At 32.6% G+C, this 22,211-nt stretch overlaps 1 long non-coding RNA gene across 1 annotated transcript in view; it reads right to left on the bottom strand.

The window, feature by feature from the left end:
- LOC104606474 (uncharacterized) overlaps positions 1-17,300 on the bottom strand; it is a 31,312-nt gene extending 14,012 nt beyond the window's left edge. Inside the window, exons 1-2 of the long non-coding RNA XR_736774.3 lie at positions 16,534-17,300; positions 16,322-16,372 (exon numbers count right to left, since the gene is read on the bottom strand). This is a non-coding gene — a long non-coding RNA (uncharacterized LOC104606474). The remainder of the gene's footprint in view (positions 1-16,321; positions 16,373-16,533) is intronic.
- Between the last annotated feature and the right edge of the window lie 4,911 nt (positions 17,301-22,211).

Genomic DNA, 22,211 nt, shown 5'->3' on the forward strand with positions numbered 1-22,211 from the left:
AATTTTGTAATTTTTTTATATTTAATTCTATGTAGGTTAATAGGTGAAAGATGGTTTTTCATGCTTTAAAAAATGCGTCTACTGGTATAACACCATTGAAATGTAATTTACATAAAACAAATCATGTTGTACTAAAGTCAAATACTTCAAAAAATCCACATAGATTCTTTTATAGATGTATAAGTCTTTATCTTTAATCAATTTAGAGTTAAGTCTATAATTAATTATTATTTTTCATGTTATTTGACAATTATATTGTTATTGTTATTTTTAGGAAAAGGTTGGGTGTGCATTCTTTAAGTGATATAACCAACATGTGAAAGAAATACAATAAAGTGAGATTTTAAATGCAATGCAAGATGACAATTCAATAACAAATTGGCTTCGAAGGAATGCACTAAATGAAATGAAAATGAAGCAAGCATATTTTAAACACGAGATGCAGTTGGAATTAATCAAGATTAGAAATATGCTAACATTGCTTCTGATGACATTACTTATTATGTTTTGCTTTGATTGTTATGTTATTCCTTCATTTGCCGATAAAACTTCCATTATTTCTATATTACAAAAACATTTTGGTAATCTTCCTTTTATTTATGTTTTCATATTAAAGATTGGTAACCTTCTCAAACTTTTATTTATAATGATTACATCTTCTCCCCAATTTGCACTACAACTTGTTTATCATAGCTATTGTCTGCTTGGATGGAAGCATTCAAGGCAATAATTTTGCATTAAGGATTGGATCTTTTTTATCTTCACAAAATTATCTTATACGAATATGGGAAATGATAATATTATTGAACTCATCTTTACTTTACTATCTACTCTTCAGCTAATTAAAAATGCACATATGCTCAAGATCGTCCCCTATCTACTCTTCACCTAAATGTGCTTTAATTTACCATTTAATTAATCAATATGCAACCGGATGCTCTTACAAGTATGCATCATGATGATTGGGTAATCATGAAACTATGTTTTGGCCTTGTGCCCTTATAAGTTATGGTCAAACTTGATATTAAAAAAAAAACTAAATAATAACAAAATAATTACAAAGAATGTGCAATTTACAAAACTAAAGTTTTAACAATTGTATTTTCAAACCCTATAAATAGACCTGTTCATGGGTCAGGTGGCCCGACGGGCCGGCCCGACCCCCAGACGGGCTTGAACAGGCTTTTTGGCCCGCGGGCTTAACCTCAGGCCAAAAAGCCCAGCCCGCATAAAATTCGAGCCGGGCTCGGGCTTTGCCAAAATAGCTCGGCCCGAGCCCGGCCCGGCCCGACGTATATTTAAACCTAAGTAAACCCTAACCGACCTATAGTTAAACCTAAGTAAAAACCCTATGTGATGTCCATTTGAATAAATTTTTTGATTTGAGAAGGTTGTTGATTCACTTGTAGGCCCATTGTTCATTTAAATAGGGGAAAAAAACATCTGAATTAAAATAGATAATGTCTATTTGAATAGGGAAAATTTTGAATATTTTTTATTAGGTCAGGCTTCGGGCTTTTTATCAGGGCCGGGCTCGGGCCCAAGTTGTAGGCTCATTGGTCGGGCCGGGCTTGGGCTCGGGCCCAACATTTTTCTGTTAATAAAGAGTCAAAGCCCGACCCGAGCCCGGCCCAGCCCGGCCCATGAACAGGTCTACCTATAAACAACAAAATATATGTTAAAAGTTTACATATAGATGGCCAATTAGTTTAGGTAACAAAATTCTCATTTCTATGTAAAATAAGACACATAGGTAAAATTAAACATGTTTAATTCTTCAAAAATATCACAAAAAGTGAGACAAGTGTCTTAAGGAATACCTTATAATTTTACCACAAAACCCACCTATTTCAATATCAAAATGATCATTCACTTTCCATGGGACCACTTGCCACAAGAGAAAACATATGTTATAGTGAGCATAAATAGATAGGAAAAAAAAAGAAGTAAACATATGTTATAGTGGGTCATTGGACGATCCACTAAGGACCTACACATGACATGGAAAATTAGGTGCTTCTTTAAGAGTTAAGTAAAAATAATAAAGTACAAATAGTGAAAAAACAATGATAACAAAAATAGGGTTAATTAACATTGTGATACACGATTAATTTCACTTCTAAAACAATATAATGGGAAAGATATAGATAATTATCAACAATAATTGAACTTTCACTTTAATTATAATAGTAAAGAACCTAATATCCCCTATGTGACCTCACAAAATTTTGAAAAATGAACACTCAAATATGGAAAGGTTCATGGTAGAACTAAGAATGTTAGAACACTCTCACAATCACTAAAACTTAAAACAATTTTACTATCTTTAGGTCCCTGTGTTTTATAAATTAATAACACTAATAACCATGACTATAACTATAATGAACCTAAAAATTTGTCTATAATCTATCTTAATCAATCATTGAAATATCAGTCAAACCAGTCCTAATACTCCCCATGTAAAGAAGTTCCCAGCAATAGCTTGGAGACTTACTATAGGTGCTCAACGAACAAACAAATTGTTGATATTTTTAGACATTGGAGGGATAACTCGATTGATGATGAGCAGGTTGAATGGATTTGTAGGAGGGATAGAACAAAAAGGGTGAATAAAGTAATTTAAGTTCTTGTTTGATGATATAGGTTGTCAAGCATAGCCAATTTTTTTTCAAAAAATCGTTTAACCAACTCTTGAGTGGTATTTGTTAGTGTTTCTAGTGTTATAGAAAAAACCCAACTATTTTTTTATCCCTATAAAACCAGAAATATTTTAATGAAGCATTATCAAATATCGATTGAATTAATTAAGACTTGAGATTTTATTACCATATATAAGAAAGAGACTTCATATAATGGTGTTTATACCTTAACTTATAGTGAAACCTAATATATTCCATTAATGAAGAGAGCATAAAGAGACCCTCAATCAACACTGATTTACCAAACTTTCAATTCAATAAACTTGAGTAGCATTGGCTTTACCAATCAATATTTTTTTTTTTGTAAAAGGCCCTTAAAGCAATTTCATTCAACAAACTGTTTAGTCTACATGATTTGGGCAGGAGCAATACAATCTAGCACAATTGAGTAAGCTTGAACTACAACCTATTTATATCTACCAACATATAAAACCTTTAAGCAGTCAATTGCTTGAAAGTCGGGCAGCTGTCCAACTCTTTTTTTTTTTTCTTTTTAGTAAGACACCACTTTGACTGAGTGAAAGTAATAAGAATTTAATTAAGTATCACAGTAACAAAATTTAAATAGAATTATATCTTACATATCCAAGTGAACGTATATTCAGATGCATCAGTATTTGATGGCATATGTTAGCCTGGTGGTTGAGCTCAAATGATCTATAACCTAACAATTATCCAATTAATAATACACAAAGCCCAATCTTAAACCCACATAAGTAAAGGGCACTACAAAAAGAATCACCTTTTGTGACGTTTAAATTAAATGTCAGTAAAAGTTTATTTTCCGTGACATTTAAGCCAAATGTCACCAAAAAAAACACACATTTGGCAACGGTTATAGAAAACAGTTGCCACATATTGACTTTTAACGACATGTAAAATGGATTTTGCCAACGTTTAAACCAAACATTGTAAAAAGTCTTTTCTCGCTACTCCTTCCATTTTGCGCCAACAAATTTTTAATCACATTTAATTTTAAGGTCATATAGAGATTACTTTTTGTGACATTAATTTTGGGATTTGTGACATTTGCGTCAATCACTACCAAAAGTCCAATGGTGCCAAAAAAAAGATTGGTGGGAAAGGAAATTTTGCAACATTTTCTTTAAACTTTACGAAAGGTTAACCTTTAGTTGCATTTGTCATTAACATCGCAAAATATCAATGGGTGGTGGAAAAGAACATTTAACAACATTTATACTAAGCATCACTAAAAGTGGCATGTCAATTAGTTTTCAAATAATTATTAATTATAACATTTGTGCTTTTTTATTAGTTTTGAAAAATAATTGTAGAGATAGTGTAAATATTTTAATTTTTTTTACTAGTGGGGAACTATGTGATGCATAGGCTTTATTAAGCCAAAGCTAAACAATAAAAGCACATAAAAGTACATAATTGTTTTATATTTTAACTTTTAAAATAATTAATAATTAGTTATATTTTATATACCTACTTATAATAATTTTTTTATAATACAAAAATAACAATAATTCATTTCAGCTAAGGTTGTTCATGAAACCGATGAAACCAACCAAATTGACCAACTCGGGTCGAGTTGGTTGGTTTTCTAGTATTTTTTTTTTTTTTGTGGGTTTCGGTTCAACAATTTCCCAACCTAACCAGGTTAGGTCAATTTTGGTTTGGCGAATTGTAAATTGACCAAAACCAAACCGATATCACCATAGATAAATATATATATATATATATATATATATATATATATATATTAATATTTTATATTTTCAATATAAACTTTTTAATATGGGAAAGTGGGAAAGTTCCCATATTTTTTGGTCTAAAATATTTTATATTGTAAATTAAAATTTTTATTTATTTTTTAATAATACCACTATAATTTTTATATTTAATTTTTTAAGTTTAAGTCTTTTGAACCAACCAACCAAACCGAAAATTGACCTAACCCAATATAAACCGAGTTGGCTGGTTTTTACTAACTGTTAATTGGTTGTGGGTGACCAACTCCCCAACCCAACCAAGTCAATTTGGTTGGCCAAATTAGTGTTTCCAAAGCCAAATCAGATAGGATAGTCGGATTGGAAAACCGGGAACTGGTCACCTAATCGGTTCCGTTTCACCCCAATACAACTTTTTGGGCAAAATATCGTTGATTTGGTCAACAAACCAGTAACCCAAGAGGTCAAATTGTCAAACTATCGACTCGAACAACTTTTGACTATTTTTTTCCTTTTTTTTTAATTTTTTGTAAGAGTGGGTTATCTGTTTGGACCAGATGATCGAACCGTTCAACCTGGTAACCAGACCCTACAACGGTTACCTGCATAGTCTAGTTTTAAAAACCTTAGACCAAATAGCTTACAATTGACCTGAACCAATCTGCAAACGCTCCTAATTTTAACTAAACTAAATTATTTAATCTCCAATAATTATTGAAAATATATTTATTAGAAAAATACAATAAAAAATTCCTAAAAATACAATATATAAATTTTAGTATATATAAATATATAATAAATATAGATTAAGATTTTAAAATTATTATTAATAAATATATAATAAATTTTATGAAAGTTATTTTCTAGAATTATTAATTGATATAAGTGAAATAATGCTTTTTCAGTACATTAATAATTGCAATTATTATTCTATTTCTCTAATATATATTAAAAACATTTTTTGAAAGTTATTACCTATTTTCGTAATTTGAATGATTCAATGCCTCTAAATTATTTAATCTATTTTTCATTATTTCAACAATATTTGAAATTTAAAAAAAATATATATATTTTATATTCTTCCTATTAAATCTATTATAATTACTGATGATGCACGATTTGGCAGCTCCCTATTAGAAGGTGACTTAGATGCCGAGCTAGCTAGTTCGCCAAGTCAACCTGCAAAGAGACAGTATTAGAGTGCCCGATTGCTTTACCCAAGATGGGCACTCTGATGCTTAAGTTAGCGAGTTGGAGATTTTGGATAGAGCTAGAATGCTAGATAGCTAGAGTATTCGAGAGCTAAATCACGCGTACTTTCTAAGGATGGAAATGATACCTTTATATAGGTGTTGTTTGGCATGGGCTTCATGTACCACGTTCGAGATTTCCGGGAAGACGTAGCTGGCTAGTCCAAAGTCCTCAGAGGTAGTTATGCACGTAGACCAGGCTTTGTGCCTTTATCCAATTTTCTCTAGAATGTTCGTTTCGAGAGCTGACTTCTGGAAGACCCGGGAGTAACGGGATGCACACAGAGGAGGTCACCACCTGGACCTCAATCAAGTCGACAAGTCCCCGAGGGAGGTCAATCCTTACGCCGAGGTCACTTCGACTAGTACTGAGAAGGTACCATAGGTTGGCAAGTTCTCGAGGAGGTCGCTCCTCGCATCGAGGTCCCTTGGACCAGTTACAACGAGGTACTATAAGTCGGCTCTAGACGAGGTGCCCTGGATTAATTCCGAGGTGCGTCCCCTTGACTTAGTGGGATTCGTAGCTATTCGTGTGGCGTTGAGGTGTCATGTGGCGGTCCTATCGTGCCACATGTTATGATGTCATTAGTGAGCCAAATCACCCTTCATCAATTACTTTTGTGTTTTTGATAAATTTTTTAAGGTTATCAAATAATTGTGTTATTTAATCTATTTTATTTGTTTTTTAAATAATACTTAAAATATGATCTATTTATTATTTTTTTATATTTAAAAATTAGTTATTTAAATAATATCAATATTTAATTATTTAAATATTATTTATTGAATTTCATAATTCGTAAAATAATAAGTTATACTATTATTGCATAATTTCCTTATTGATTTTGTAAAATATAATCTTATTATCAATTGAAATATTATGAAATATATTATAATAGTTTTTCCACTTTTAATAAAATTTTTAAATTTATAACATAATTTCGTTACTTTAACTATTTAAAATAATATGACATTAAAACAATATGACATTACCCTGATTCAAATTCAATCCGATCTGTTTGCATCCTAACCCATTATCATACTTTCTTAGGGTGATCATTTTTAGCCTTGCCGAGAAACCCTACTTGACCTAGCCCACAATTGTTTTATCCTATTTAGAGGCATAACCATTTTATTGGATCATAGATGAATCATTTTAATAATTAATTATATACATATATTCAAAATATATGATTTTATTCTGAATATAAAATGTAATATATCTATAATATAATATATAATATATGTTATATATAATATATAATATATAATATATGCTATATATAATATTATATTATAATTATATATAATACTATATATTGACCATATCAAGTAGGTCAATGGTTTAACTACCTGAGTTGAACAAGCTTTGACCAAGTCAAAATGATTTTCAGTTAAAATTTGTGTTAAGGAATTACATAGACCAGAATTCTCTTTGGGTGACAACTCAAATGGTTCAATCATCTAGATCAACAACAAACTGAGTTTAAATTAGCCCCCCACAATGTCCCACAGCACTTCTTTGTCGTGTATTGGGAACATCTCCCGATGATAATACCAAGAACTATGATGTTATCATCGGGAGATGTTCCCAATACACGACAGAGATGTGATGTGGGACGTTGTGGAGGGCAGTCTTGTGGGGGGGCGGGGGGGCTGATTCTGTCTTCCAAAAAGCTAGGGTTTTGCTATTATGTTATTCTTATTTCTAATATTTCTTACATATTCTATTATTATGTTCCTAATTTATTTATATTTATTATGAATATTTTATTTATAATTATAAATATTAACAATGTCACTATTGTAATATTGATAGTTTATTAACTACTTTATCATTTTAACATTATTTTGTTCTCATTTTTTACTAATTTACTATTATTTTAGCGTTTTTTATTATTGTATTTATAGTTTACTAGTAGGGTTATAAATGGATTGAATTCAGATTGGACTCAACAAAATCCAAATCTGATTCGATTTATTGAACACTTGCAACTAATTCTAATTCGAAATTTGTTCAAATTTGAATTTGAATCTTAACAAAGTTGGGTAGGATTCAGTTTTAATCCAAATCCTCTTTAATTTGTTAAAATATAAAAAATTAAAAAGTTAATTAATTTTCAGACTTTTATATATAATAATTTAATATAAATATAACACATTGAAATTATATAATTAATTATGTATAATATAATTTATAAAAACATATTTTTATAATTTTAGTTATAATTATATAAATTTTATATATTAAAATCAATAAATATCATAATATAATTGGATCCGATTAGTACCAGATAATCAAATTAACCCATGGAGTCTCTGATATCATTTCCTAGTTCTAAATTTGGGCACTCAACATTAAAAAAAAGAAAGTTAAAAACCAAGAAGGAGGGCATCAAAATTTTCCTTCCCTCATCCAAACCATTTCTCCATATTCTTCCCCCTCTCTCTCTCTCTCTCTCTCGCAAACCATTATTGGTTGTCCATAGCTAGTCCATTTACCCTATTCAATATCTATCACATTGAGGCCAACAAACGCTCACTCCAACATTCAAACATTGGAATCTCCACCTGATCCACCACGGACTTTGGATTAAAGAGCCACAATCAGATTGGTGTTCCCCAACTCAGCAACCTATTGTAGTGGCATTTGCATCCTACCCAACCAACCTCTCATCTCCATTACAACTAGTAAAACCCTAACATCCATTGTTCTACTTTGATTTTTACAAGTTTCAATTCTGCAACGCTCTCTTTCTATGTCGCTTGCATCTAATCATAATTTACTTTTGTATATTTTTTAATTAATTTCTCACAATTGAAGCTTTCTTTTAAAATTGCCTTTACATGATAGAGGGTGGTGAAAATCAGGGGCAAAGAGAATATTTATTGCTACTTATTCACTAGACGTTACTTTGATGGTAAAGATCCATCTACCAAAGTTAGTAAAGACTTCAAGAGTTCAATTTTCCGTGATTTTCTTCAAGTGAAGCCACCGATTTTTAAATTTTTGGTTGAGGTTTTGTATATTTGATGACTTGATTGCACTTTAGATTGCTTTTATTTGTGTTTATGAGATATTTACATCCTTGCTTTTATTTGTGTAATCTGCTTTTACAGTATTGTATTGTCATTGTCATTGAGTTTATGAAGGAGGACTCTCAACCCGAAATTGTACCTAAGCTAAGATTGGTTATTCAATGAAGCATTCTTATTAACGAAGGTCCCTATTCTCAACAGAACACTATCAATGCACTTGCAGTTTTCACACAATTCTCAGGCCCTTCCAGGTTCTAAGTATCTAATCTCTATGCCATTGCTTGGCACTTATACACATTCTACTTGACTAGCTCTAGTGGGTTGATATTGTATAAGTGTAAGTGTGGTATTTTATTTTTCCTTTTACCTTTATATGAATTGGTAAATGTGCCTTAATATCCATGGTTCACTAAATAGAGTAATCTATGATGTGGTTTTGTCTTGAAAGGATCCAAATATGTTGTTATTAATTTATCTATTGTGACTTACTAAAGAACCTCCAATTATCAATTCTTCCAAGTTCACTAATGAACAACCATCAAAATTGAAAAGGCAAACAATGGTGAAGATTAATTTGCATGCGTAGTTGCATTTTAAAGGAAGTACTCTAATGACTATTAATTAGGGTTGTGCCTAGTCAAGAAGGGATGTGCTACCGGTCTACTATTTAAGTTTGCTCTTTTGGTTCTTGAAACTCATAGGCTTGTAGCCTAAGGGTTTAGTACCTAGGATACCCAAATAGGGCAAGGACATGACTAAACAATGCATCGGATATGGAATTTGGACTAAAAGTTTATGTATGCAACATGATATGGCACCATTGATGATACAATACCCTTGTGGTATCTAGGTATCATAGTTTGGTATTCCTCTTCATTTAGACATGCAATGAGTAATGGGGCCATTGGTTTGTTACCTAAAATACAAATAGGTATAGAGTTAGTTCTTGCATATTGGGTAGCTTTTACCTTGATTTTTTTATTCCTATTATACTTGACTTCCAAAGTAAAGAAGTTCAAAAAAGTTGTTGCAACATTTAGAAGCCAATTATTCTAATTTCCACATATTGGGTGTTTCACTAAATCAAATTAAGGTGATAAGCTACCCAAGCCATTTGATCGTGTTTCTCTAAATATCTTGTTCCTTTGGCTGCACAAATGTCTAGGTTGCCTTAAACAGTCAAACCAACCATGTTTATTGCTTAGGCATTTGAGAAAAAATGAAATATTTTATTGTTCAGCAAACTTGGTAGATGATCCTAATTTTGCATCTAAATTACGACCAACATATATATAAATTCGATGGTTTTTCCTTTGAATTGGATTGGAGATAGATGATAGACTACAAATATAAATTCAATTTCTTACGAATGAGCAAACTTTCATTTGTTTATTGTCATTAAACAATCAAGTTTTAATAATATTAGTATTTTCACTTCCTGATTACATGTTCACATACTTTATACTTTATACTTTAATATCATGCAGTCCAATATGGTGTCACCATTTTCCATCCATCAACATCAATTGGCCATGCATGCACAACAATAGTTCCTTCTCATGGTTACTATAGCTAAGTTAGTGGATTTGATGATAAGACTAGTGACTAGAAAAAACAACTTATAAAAATTTATGTAGGTATGTCTCTTTAAGTGCTTATATTTTCAGTTCTGTTGAAAGGGGAAAGTATGTCATTTAGATCTTGTTTTGCAAGTAGTAAACATTAGTCCTATAAATCAAATAGGGAGTTTTATTTCTCATCATACATCTAGGTATGCCTTTGCTCTAAATGTTATTTATTGCATTAAAGGCCTAAACCTGAAATTCAGTATAGTATATGGATATCAATTGACTATAGCCATAAAAAAATAGTAAAAAGAAGAAACCAGAATTGCTCAACCTAGAAACTCATCCATCCTATAACCAATGCTGATGAGAAGGAAAGGAAGAGAGATTAGAATGTGAAAAGGAAGAAGAGTGTGAGTCATTGAAATAAGCCAACCAATCCTTCTTTTTTCATTCTTGAGGGTAAAAGAGTTGAACAGACAAAGTTCCCTTAATACAATTCAACATATAATATTTGAAACATAGATGATAGGCTTTTGATACACTTGACAACAAATTCAAATCCTTCAAAGGTTGAGGGATAACATTTTATTTTATTGTTGAAGTAGTGGTTGATAGTTAATTAACTAATTATTCGTACTAATCAATTAATTGATAAATAAAATATTAATAATTAATAGTCAATAAGAAAATAATAGAGAAAATGGTTGCTAGATTTATCCCTATTTTTATCTATTTCTATATGTACTTATAATAAGGCAGGCATGGGGTGAAGAGGGCCTGTTATAATTGTTATTGGAATATGTGGAGTGAAATTCGAAGGCATTGGATATGGGCCTTAAGATTTCTCCAAGCACCAATTGGGATATTAGGTTATTTCTTCAACTTATAGATGAGAAGATTTTAATACAATTAAGAATCTTCATGACCATTTTATTTAATGTTGAGTGTTTTTTTTATTTTGCATTTAAGGTTTTAAATTTTATCACAAATAGTCATGGATAAATAACATTTTTTGGCAAGGAACATTGGAATAAAAAGCAATATAATATGGGTAAGTAGTCATCTCCAATACAAAACTTTTCTTGGGCAAGGAGCAACTACTATACAAGAAATGGTCTTCCTTTCTCTCTACTACATATATCTTGGAACCCATCTAACTTGTTTAAATCAAGCTATCAAAAGCTCTATGAGACCTTAAAACTAAAGGTTGTATATTTTTCATATATTTTGAATCATGTTGATATTTTACCCTTGGTACAACATTTTTTTATCACATATACTTGTGTTAACATAAAATCTTAGAAACATACATAAGTAATATATTCAAAATCTCCTTTTACATTAGTGGATTCTTTCTTATTAAAAGTCACATGAGTTGCTTCTTCGACATACAATTGTTCAATTAGTATATGGAAAAAATGATACATAACTTTTATATTTTGTTTGATTTGCTTTGTTGAGACTGATTTATTGAAATGTCATTTATATTTTTTGAGCAGCACAAGGGATTTGGGTTAATAATAAGCACTAAAACATTTTCAAAAATAAGAGACAAAGAGGTAGATATTTGAAGCATACAAATGGAAACCAGGTACCAAGAGAAGCATAATAGGATACATGGAGCACAATTTACAAAACAAATAGCAAAGATTTAGATATTTGAAATCCCTTCTCTATGAACAAGTATTCTTCTTTTTTTCTTTTGTAAGTTTTTGTTGGTGTCCATATTTAATAAAATAGTTGTAAATATAACATTTTCTATAATAAGTAATAATCTTGTTATCATTTTATGTGATACATCATGGTAAAATTGCAATTTTAAGAGTATTTTTTAATCAATGTCAATGGTCAATTTCTTTTTCACTAATGTCAATTTATGCTGATGTTTAGTATTGTTAACAAAATCTAGCATTTGTTAAATGTTGCCATTTAAAGGGGATCTTTGGGGACGTTTGTTAAATGTTGCCATAAGTGGTCTTTGGTGACATTTAATAAATATCACCAAATGTGGATTTTTTGTGACATTTAATAAATGTCGCAAAAAAGTCTTAGAAATGTCACAAATTATTTTCATGCATGGATTTTTTACAAACAATGGTGATATTTGCAAAACGTCGCTAAAAGTGACACAAATGTTACAAAAAATTTTAACGACACTTGCAATCATGACAATGATTTAAATGTCACAAAAACCTTTTTGCGACATTTGCATAGCTTTTAGTGACGCTTATGAATTGTCACTAAAAGCCAATTTTCTTATAGTGGGGATAAGAAAAAAGAAAGCAAAAGGTAACTAATACATTATAAAAATAACAAAAGAAGACTAATATAGTAATTGCATACATTGTGACTGCATCTGTAATAGATAAAAGCTTGTAAAAAATGGGACATACTTTTCATGTTTCCCAACATCAAGAATACCTCAACTAAAAAGGTTAACACAATTCAACTTATAGGTTGGGTTTTAAAACATTGGTATAAATTCATTTATGGAAACATAAGGTTGAATACCTAATAGCAACAAGTTGACATGTGGAACAAAATAGTGTTTACCTAACAATTGTAGTTTCTGATTTGTAGATAAAGGAGAAAATTAAAGATAATTTGGTCATCAATAGAAACTCAATAATAATTTATTTTAAAATTAATACATAAAAAGTATGAATAATGCAAAAAATTTAGTATGGTGAAATAAGAAGATTGCATATTCTTTCAAGTAAGTCGTTGTTAAGTATTAAGAAATAACATTCAATGGCATTTTTTCCTACAAAATTATGTTCAACTAAGATATACAGATAAGATATGAAATAACCAAAACAATAATAACTTATGACTCATGAGCTAAATAGATTCATCTTTGAGACAAACCATTCATTCAAAAATATATCTCATTTTTCACTTCTTTAGAAAGCTCTTTTTTTGTCATTAACCTAACACTAAAACCTAATCCCTTTGGTTAATTATAAAAAGTTGATATATCTCATTTTCACTTCTTTAGAAAGCTCTTTTTTTGTCATTAACCTAACACTAAAGCCTAATCCCTTTGGTTAATTATAAAAAGTTGAAGATAACATGGACGAGATGTGAAAAGAATCAATAGACTAACTAAAAAAAATGTAAAAAAACAAATACACAATGATAATATATACTTAACATAGAGTGTCTTTGGAAATTAAAAAAAAAAAAAACTGATTTTACATCTCATGTACCATAACCATATTTACTTTCATTTTATTTTATATTTTACATGAGATAAGTTATAAATTTTTTCCACTAATTAATCATTCATTACAACTCTTTCCAAAACAATTGATTTATGTTGACACTTTACTTGGCCAAGGTATCTATGAATTCATGAGCATGTGATGTTTAAGGCACTTATTGTTGCTTTAATCTTCATCCCATGTAGTAGATAGTGCCAAGTTCCTATATCACCATTTCTCATCCATCCCATTATTACAACATAGACCCATTGAGTTTTAATATAAAAGAGTCAATCATCTATTGTTATATTCTTATATCCTCCATGGAGAAGGGAATAAAGGATTTCAAAGTCTTAATTCAATGACAGATTTTACCATTATGTTTTCCAATATCTCTTCTTTATACCTTACCTTACTCAAGAAATTTCATCATTTACTACCCAAAAAACCAAAAGTGGCTCCTTATGGTTTAAGAAAAAATCCTTTCCAAAATGCATAAACATGTACTTTGAAACACTGCTTAAATATTGTAATTTAAGACACACACTTAAAGTAGCATTTATGATTGAGAAAATCTCAACTCTTAGTTGCATCATTCTTCTTGTAAATGGAAACAATTCTAAACTTGTAGGCATGATTTTGACAATGATTGTTATAGCGAAAGAAAACCTTTGTACTAATGCACGGTTTGGATTTGGGTATTAGATTGACCTCCTTGATGACACAATAATGGTCATATGATCTCTCATTGATTATAATAATTATATATCAAAATTAGAACAAATAATTATTAATTAACCTATGCAATTGAATGTAATTGTGGTGGAAGATAACCTCCATACTAGAGTATAGTTCTAAGTTGTTGATTAAGTCATTCACTCTGAGTTTGAAACCAATAGTTACACAAAAATTGAGATGGAAAATGCATAATAAGCTTTTTTTATATAATAGATAAAAAATTATTAAATGTACATGAAATGTTGAACTCCTTACTAGCTATGCTATAGCATTTGATTAAGTTGTTGTAGCCAAGTTACTTGCCTACCCAATAACCAAGTTTGCTTAAAGGTGCATTACTTCCTCCTAATGAGTGTATCCCCCCTCTTGGAATGGTAATAGCTCCTTTTGATGAGGATCCCCCCTTCTTGAAGGGGTAGGACCTCTCCTTGATGAGTGTCTTCTTGAGAGATTTGATGTGCACTTTGTCCTATTGGAATAGTTCCATTGCAATTCCTTAAGTTATGACCATTTCTTTACACCGAGAACAATGCCATCTCCTATGTCCACAATCATAATTAGTTGTTAAAGGACCCTTATTTGCATTGTTATATGCCTTCGTACCCCTGACCTCCCAATATTTTGAAGGATTTTAAGTGCTTGAATTGGATCCGGACTTGAGGTAGGCCAATGTCTTTCCTTTGAAATTGGATGCATAAACATGACTATAAGATCTCAAATACGAGGCTTAAGTATATGACTCATGACAATAGTCTTCAACATTCTCCCTACATTGTTTTATACAAGAAAATGCATGAACACAAGGTAAATCACTTAGATCCCATTTCCGACATATGCATGATCTTCCAACAAGTTTTTCCACATTGATACTAGTATTGTATCAGACTTGATACTCACTTTCATCACAACATAGGATATTATAATCTTTATAAGTAGATTGTATAAGTAAACAAGCCAATACTATTAATTGAAACAAGAATAAAAATTAAGGAAATATTAGTTTTATACCTATAGTTAGAGCTCCTCCTATTTAACAATTTGTGTATATTTCCCATGATAATGGTATTACCAGTCATAGCTTGGTTACATCTCTCCTCAACTTTTTCCATTCATCACCTTTTAATACTTTCAAATAGTTGGATGATTGAAAAATACCTAGATGACATTATCCACATGTTAAATGACTCCACCAAATTGTTTGTAATGTCATTAGCCTTGGAAAGAATAAGAAATGCATGCTTAGACCATAGGGTTGGGTTAATTTCACTACACCATTGGTAAGCATTAGGGTTGATATCCTTTATAAATTGCATTACACTTAGAAAATCAGGTCTTGTGGATGCTTTAGCAATTGCCCAATAAAATCGCTTAAGTGCTCATTTTTAATAGCCTTTCGAAGTTACTATACAAGTTTCTAACACAGTATCTGCGCTCAACACTAAGTATGATGGGTCTCCCATGTTCAAAAATGTAAACAAGACTTACTCACCATGTTCTCATATAAGACTTTTCTAAGTACTTCAAGGGGGGAGAGGGAAGGTGTTAGGCACCCCTCTCCTGCAATTTGCATGTTGTATCATTCCCCAAGAAATTAAGTAAATAAAATGAGCTAAAAGAAAGAAAAAAGAAATAATAAGGAACCAAAGGTTTTACCTATCTAAGAGGTTGCTAATCAAGGTGAATTTGTCTAAAAACTGGTTCAACCCCCTCATTCTCTATTTGTGTGTGAAGGGACCCTTAGAGGAGCAAAGGAGTAGACAACAGCATGCATCCTTCTTCTTTGTCCAAGGTCCCCCACACTCTTACTAGTTAAGTGAGTAAGGTTGAAACACAAGGTATTCAATCCCCATGAGCCATCTCTCTTAAGGCAATTTCAACTTAAGACTTTACTTAGATACATAACACAAAAATTTAATCATGCATATCTCTAAATCATGCAAAACAAAATCTGAAAACTATAGAATAAAAAAACAACATCAAACAACATAAATATTCAACTACTTATAACAATATATTGTAAGAAGCAAACACATTATCTTTATATCAAGAAGAACCTAATCCAAAAACTAAGAAGACAAAGACATTTCAGAATCAAGTTATTCACATTGTGCTAAAGAAAACACTCACAAAGACATGTAATTTCCATTCAAATCTTCCAACGATTCACACTATTTTTTCCTGCATTTAACTACCATGAAATTAATCTTCAAACAAATTATAATATCATCAAATCAACAAAATAAACTATGCTGAAAACAAGAAACTAGATAAAACATTAGCAATATTCAGGCAAAGGAAAAATAAAAGAAATAAAAAAGAAAATGAGGTGGGAAACTCACCTCTATATAACCTTTGATTGAGTGGATTATTGGGCTGCAATGAACTGGATTGTTAATATTCCAAACTTGAGTTAAGCCTCTCTTGGTCGAATGAAAGTCCCTTGTCTCCTTGCTTTTCTCTCTTTTTTGATGGGGTTATTTGGACTGAATGAAGGGGATAGATGACGATTTGGTTTAGGTTTGATAGTGTAAGGAACAGGATGAAGATGAGAGAAAATGATTTGGTTATGGAGGTTCTTGGGAGAGAGTGAAGGAGAGAAGGGTTCGGTTGGGGTTTTTTAGATGGATGAGAGGAGAGTAATGGAGGAATTATGAGATAGTGGAGAAGAAGAAGGTGGCAGTGGAGATGGGATTCAGTGGTTGATGGGGGAAGGTGAGTGGAGAGATGGGTTCGGTGAGATAGAGAGAGGGGGTTCTACCTTGACTGAATGTGAGCTCTACAGGTTCTTCTTCATTGTTTTTTTTTTGTTTTTTTTTTTTTTTGCCAAACTGATCTTCTTCTTCTTCTTTCTTCTTGCTCATAGCCTGAAGAAGAGAGGATAAAGAGGATGACTAGGGATTTTGGGTTTGGTTTTTGTGGAGATGAGATTGCTTGAGGGAGATTGGAGATGGAAGGCTAGCTGATTAATAGAGAAAGGAGGTGGAGAGGATGGAGAATGAGGAAGAAGATGGGTTAGGGTTAAGTGGTTGCTAGGGTTGTGGGAGAGATGATAATGGGAATGAGAATGAGTTGTGTGAGTTGTTTGTGTGTTTGCCAGGAGGGATGGTTTGGTTCAAACCGAATGGTGTTATGTTTTTTCCCCTTTTTTTATTGTTTTTCGTTTAAACCAAATGGGGTTAGGCTGGTTTGGTTTGGTTTGGTTTGGTTGGAACTAGATTGGTTGGGCTAGGATCGAATTTGAAGAGTTTGGTTAAGTCTTGGTTAGGGTTTTAGGGTTTGAGTGTAAGAGCTTTAAACGAATGGACGGCTAGGATGTCTTGGTTCCAATCTAAGGGATATGAAGCTTTTAGATTTTTGGATTTTTTATTCTTTCCTTTTTTTTCCTCCTTTTTTCTATTGGTTCTCCCTTTTGACCACAATTAAAGCTATGGGACAAACTTTCTTAAAAGGCTCCCCCTTGTCTCCTTCATTTATGGATAAATGGGAAAGATTTAAATTTAAAGTTTAAATTTGAATTTCAAAATGCCTTAGTCGAAATTTAGAGAAGGTAAAGAGAAGGGTCAACTAGGATTTTGAGATTTAGGGTTTTAGGGAGTGCTTGCTAGAGGTTAAGCTGATCCTAGGGTGGAGAAAGAGCGTGGGTTTAGATCTAGGGCTAAGGTTGCATCTATGGTTATTGGGGGCTCTATGTAATTTCCAAGAGTATGTAGGAACCTAGATGAAAAAGTGTAAGGGGTTTTTGCAATGAAAGGGCAAGTCTAAGGGGTGCGATGTGCAGAATTCAAGGGCTAGGATTAAACCTCAAGATGTTAGGGTTTGTTTCAACCAACGAGATTGAGCGAATTGGAATCTTCGTAGATAGAGGGGTAAAGTGGGGTTTGATAGCCTCGAGGAGTGCGTTTGAGTGAGAAATCGTAATTTAGAGCGTATCGATTAATCAGGGCTATCAAATCAGGATCATTCTTGATTGAGGGGTTAAATGGTCATTTTGGATCTAAAAAAATGAAGGATGGTCGATTGAGACATTTAGTAAGGTGATGGCATGTTCTAGGTGTATTAGAGGACGTATTGTGATATAGATCTTGAATTTGGATAATTGTAGCTAATGAGAACTCTTGATTTAGAATCTTTTCAAATCAGGGGTAAAATGGTCATTTTAGGGTCTAAAATTTGTTGGGTTGTTGGTTGAGAGGTTTTGATGAGGTTTAAAGGTGTCAGATAATGGATCGTTGATCAGGAGGCTTTGATGAAGGTTTTGATAGGGTTTGAAGGTCCTAAATGGTGTATCTCGATGAAAATCTTAAAATTAGAAACTTATAGCTAATGTGGATGGTCGATTTGGAATATTGTCAAAAGAAGGAAAAATGGGTATTGCAATGTTTAAAATTGGGTGGATGGTCGATTAAGAGGTTGGTGGAGGTTTTAGTGAGATTTTGAGCTTTCGAATAGTGTGTCGTGATGAAGATTTTGAAATAATATGATGACAACTAATAAGGATGGTTGGTTCGAAACCTTTTTGGATTAGGGGCAAAATGGGTACTTTGAAGTTTGAAATTGGGTGGATAGTTGATCAGGAGGTTGATGAAGGTCTTGGTAGGGTTTGGGGGTGTTGAGAAAAGTGTCATAATGAAGATCTATAATTTTGAAGGCAACGGGTGATAAGAGTGGTCAATTTAGAATCATTCTAGATAAGGGGAAAAATATATATTTTTGGGTCTTAAATTCATTGGTTGGTTGACCAGGAGGTTGATAAATCATAAAGGTTTTGGTAAGGCTTGGATGTCGTGAAAGGGTGTCGTAATAAAGATCTTGAAATAGGAAAGTAGTAGCCAATAAGGATGGTCGATTTAGAATCTTTTTAGATGAATGACGAAATGGGTAGTTTGATGGATGGAATTTGAGTGGTGGATATCTTGGGATATTTGGAATCTAATGGGAGTGTCTAATGGTTTTAGAGGTGTTGGAATCAAGAGAATCTAAGTCGTGGGTGTTTTAGCCAATGAAGGGGCTTAAAATGGAATCTTGATTTGATTGATGGGTAAATGAGGGGATTTTAGGTTTAAACTTAGTATACTAGCATGGATTTGAATTACAAGGCTATTGGGAGGGTTTTATCATGTTAGGGATGTGTGGATTGTAGGTTTTAAGTTAGGGAAGTGTCATAGTATCAAATGCATTGAAATAGAATCTTTGATAGATAAATGACGAAATTAAGGAATTTAGAGCTGAAATTTGGTGTGCTTGATTGTTCAAGGGTTTTGTTTCATGTGACGGAGTATGATCCTGTGGCTGGTGTGGTGATGTGGCATGACCGTAACCACCAAAAGGGAATCTTGTATATCTTTAACTTTCCCCATTGACACCCAACTATCTCCCTTTTAATCTCCATTCTCATTTATTTTCTCTAAATTTGAAGCAAACTCCTTCATTGTCATATATTCATCAGAGCTAGGGAGTAATATGAGGGATCAAAGGAGAAAGAAAAAGAGAGAGATCCTAACAAGTTTTGCTTTTGATAGTTTTGATTAAGTAATTTAGTTAATTTGATTAATTGATATTAATGTTTATCATCTTCGTTGAAATCCTGTGATGGTTATTCATCGAAATCACTTTGGAGGCAATATGAATTGATGAAGACTCAAGTTAAGACAATCACTTTCGTCATAATCCCATGATGGTTGCTCATTAGACCACCATCATCTCTCCTTCCGAAACCAGTTTCAACATCTTTGTCTTCTATATCGTTTTCATAGATCAAATCTCCTAATTTGGACCTCAATCCTTCTCTCAACGTCTCAACTTTTGAATCCTACTTCGGTGGGGGTGATACCTAGTAGAGCAATAAGGAAGATGAACTGAGAAATTAAGGTTTCAGGGTAGGCAAAGATTATGGGTTCTCAATGGCCTATGGTGAAGCGAAGATGGAGAAGGGGAAGGTGCAGGAGTAGTTTTGGGTTTTTGAAGGGCACTATTGGAATGAAAATTTCATGAGCTACCTCCAAATGCGCTTCAAGGTAGCTCATTGTCTTAATAGTCCAGAGGAGTTGTCAACATTTGGTGGTTTCATTCAGAGGTACAACTGAATGACCACCAAGCACCAAAAAAGCAAGCTTTTCAATCTCTAGTGGTTGATTTGGTGCTACTGAACACCACTTGAATCTAGAGAGAATAGAGAAACAAAAGTGTGGTTTGTTTTCTACTGCATTGGATCTAGATAAGCCTTTGCATAGTCAATACCTTCTCTTTTATTGTTGCCAAGAGAAGAAAAAGTGTGGTTTTATTGTTATGTAACATTGTACTAGGTCTGGAAACGATCAATAAAGTAAGGCACATCTCTCATGGTGGTGGGCACCATGAGAGATGCATTTGGTCTCACAAGAATAAGACAATTGATTCAAAAAAAATAATAAAAAATTCATTTGAATAGGAGTAAAAAACATAAATAAGAAGGCTTTCTATTGTTTTTTAGCATTCATAGCTTTAAATGTTCTTCTTCCTACAAATAAAGAGAGTTGGTTTTGGTATGTTCATTTACCTTAAACATCAAAAGTAATGCCTCCCTCTCTTCTCTCTTATGCCAAATGCATTGTTCCCAAGTACTGCTAAAGGAGGTTTCAGACCACAAGATCAATAAAAAACCATGTTTTTGGTTGGAAATAGATAGTAGAACAGGGCTTTTGGTTGGAAATGGATAGTAGAGCAACGGTTATCAGAGGTAGGCGAACCACCAAATTGATGACAAAGTTGTGTGTTTCTCAAGAGCCAGTGGCAAAGCTACTTGCTTGGGTTTTCAAAGGTTGGAAAACCACCTAATCGACAGCAAATCTTTGTGTCTTGGTAGCTGACGACAAAGATACTTGCTTTGATTTTTAGAGGTCGGCGAACCACCAAATCGGCGATCTGATTTCCTTCCACTAGTAGTTTAAAATAGAGTCGTCATCGATTAGATACCGGTGTCCATTTCTTCTCCTATGGTGATTATCTTCTTCATCTCAGGTGACGGTTAAAAGACGCAACAACAATGATCATTTATTCTCTTTCAATAGGGTTCAAATAGTTAGGCTTTTGGGTGGAATAATAACAAGGGTATTTCTGAAACATTATAAAATGAGTCGAATATAACAAAGGGTAAAATGGTAATCTACTAACATCTGCTAGTTTGTGGCGTAGCGTGTAGCGCGATAACAGAGATTGTCACACGAACAAATCTCAAGATCAAGTTTCAATCCTGAAACCAAATAACACTCACAAAGAGAATTAAGCACATAGCTTGAATAATTGATAAAAAGTTCATTACAAACCCTAAAACATAAAGTATTTATAATGTACCAAAATAATGGCAAACTTGTAAATATTAAATAACCAAAATAAGTAAATAAATCAGCAAGATATCAATAACCAGTCATGAACCGGCGTCGGGTCACAAACAGACCAGGATCGATCGCAGAACTGGTTCATGACAGAGATTCGAGCCCCCTCTTCAAGACATCATCTGACGCCGGGTAACATAGGGTGCAGAACCGGTTGGAGGACCGGTTGACAATAGGGATTCCCCTCTAAGGCTGAACCGGCACTCCATCATTCACCTCCACTTGAAAAAAACTCGACCTCGAGTCATGATCAGGATATTTAAGCATCTCCTCATGCAAATAAAGATGAATATCAGCAACATTAAAAGTTTTGGAAATACCCATGTAATTAGGCAAATCCACCACATAAGCATTGGCATTGATCTTCTTAATAATCTTGTAAGGACCATACTTCTTAGGCTTTAACTTGCTATGCTTCCTAACAGGTATGCGCTCCTTCCTCAAGAACACCATGACTTCATCACCAACTTCAAACACCTTGTACCTTCAATGCTTGTCAGCTGCAACTTTATATTTCTCATTGGCCTTAGGCAAATCCACCACATAAGCATTGTCATTGATCTTCTTAATAATCTTGTAAGGACCATACTTCTTAGACTTTAACTTGCTATGCTTCCCAACAGGTATGCGCTCCTTCCTCAAGAACA

This window comes from Nelumbo nucifera, chromosome 6 (genome assembly GCF_055504915.1).
Source record: "Nelumbo nucifera cultivar China Antique chromosome 6, China Antique-T2T, whole genome shotgun sequence".
NCBI classification, from domain to species: Eukaryota; Viridiplantae; Streptophyta; class Magnoliopsida; order Proteales; family Nelumbonaceae; genus Nelumbo; species Nelumbo nucifera.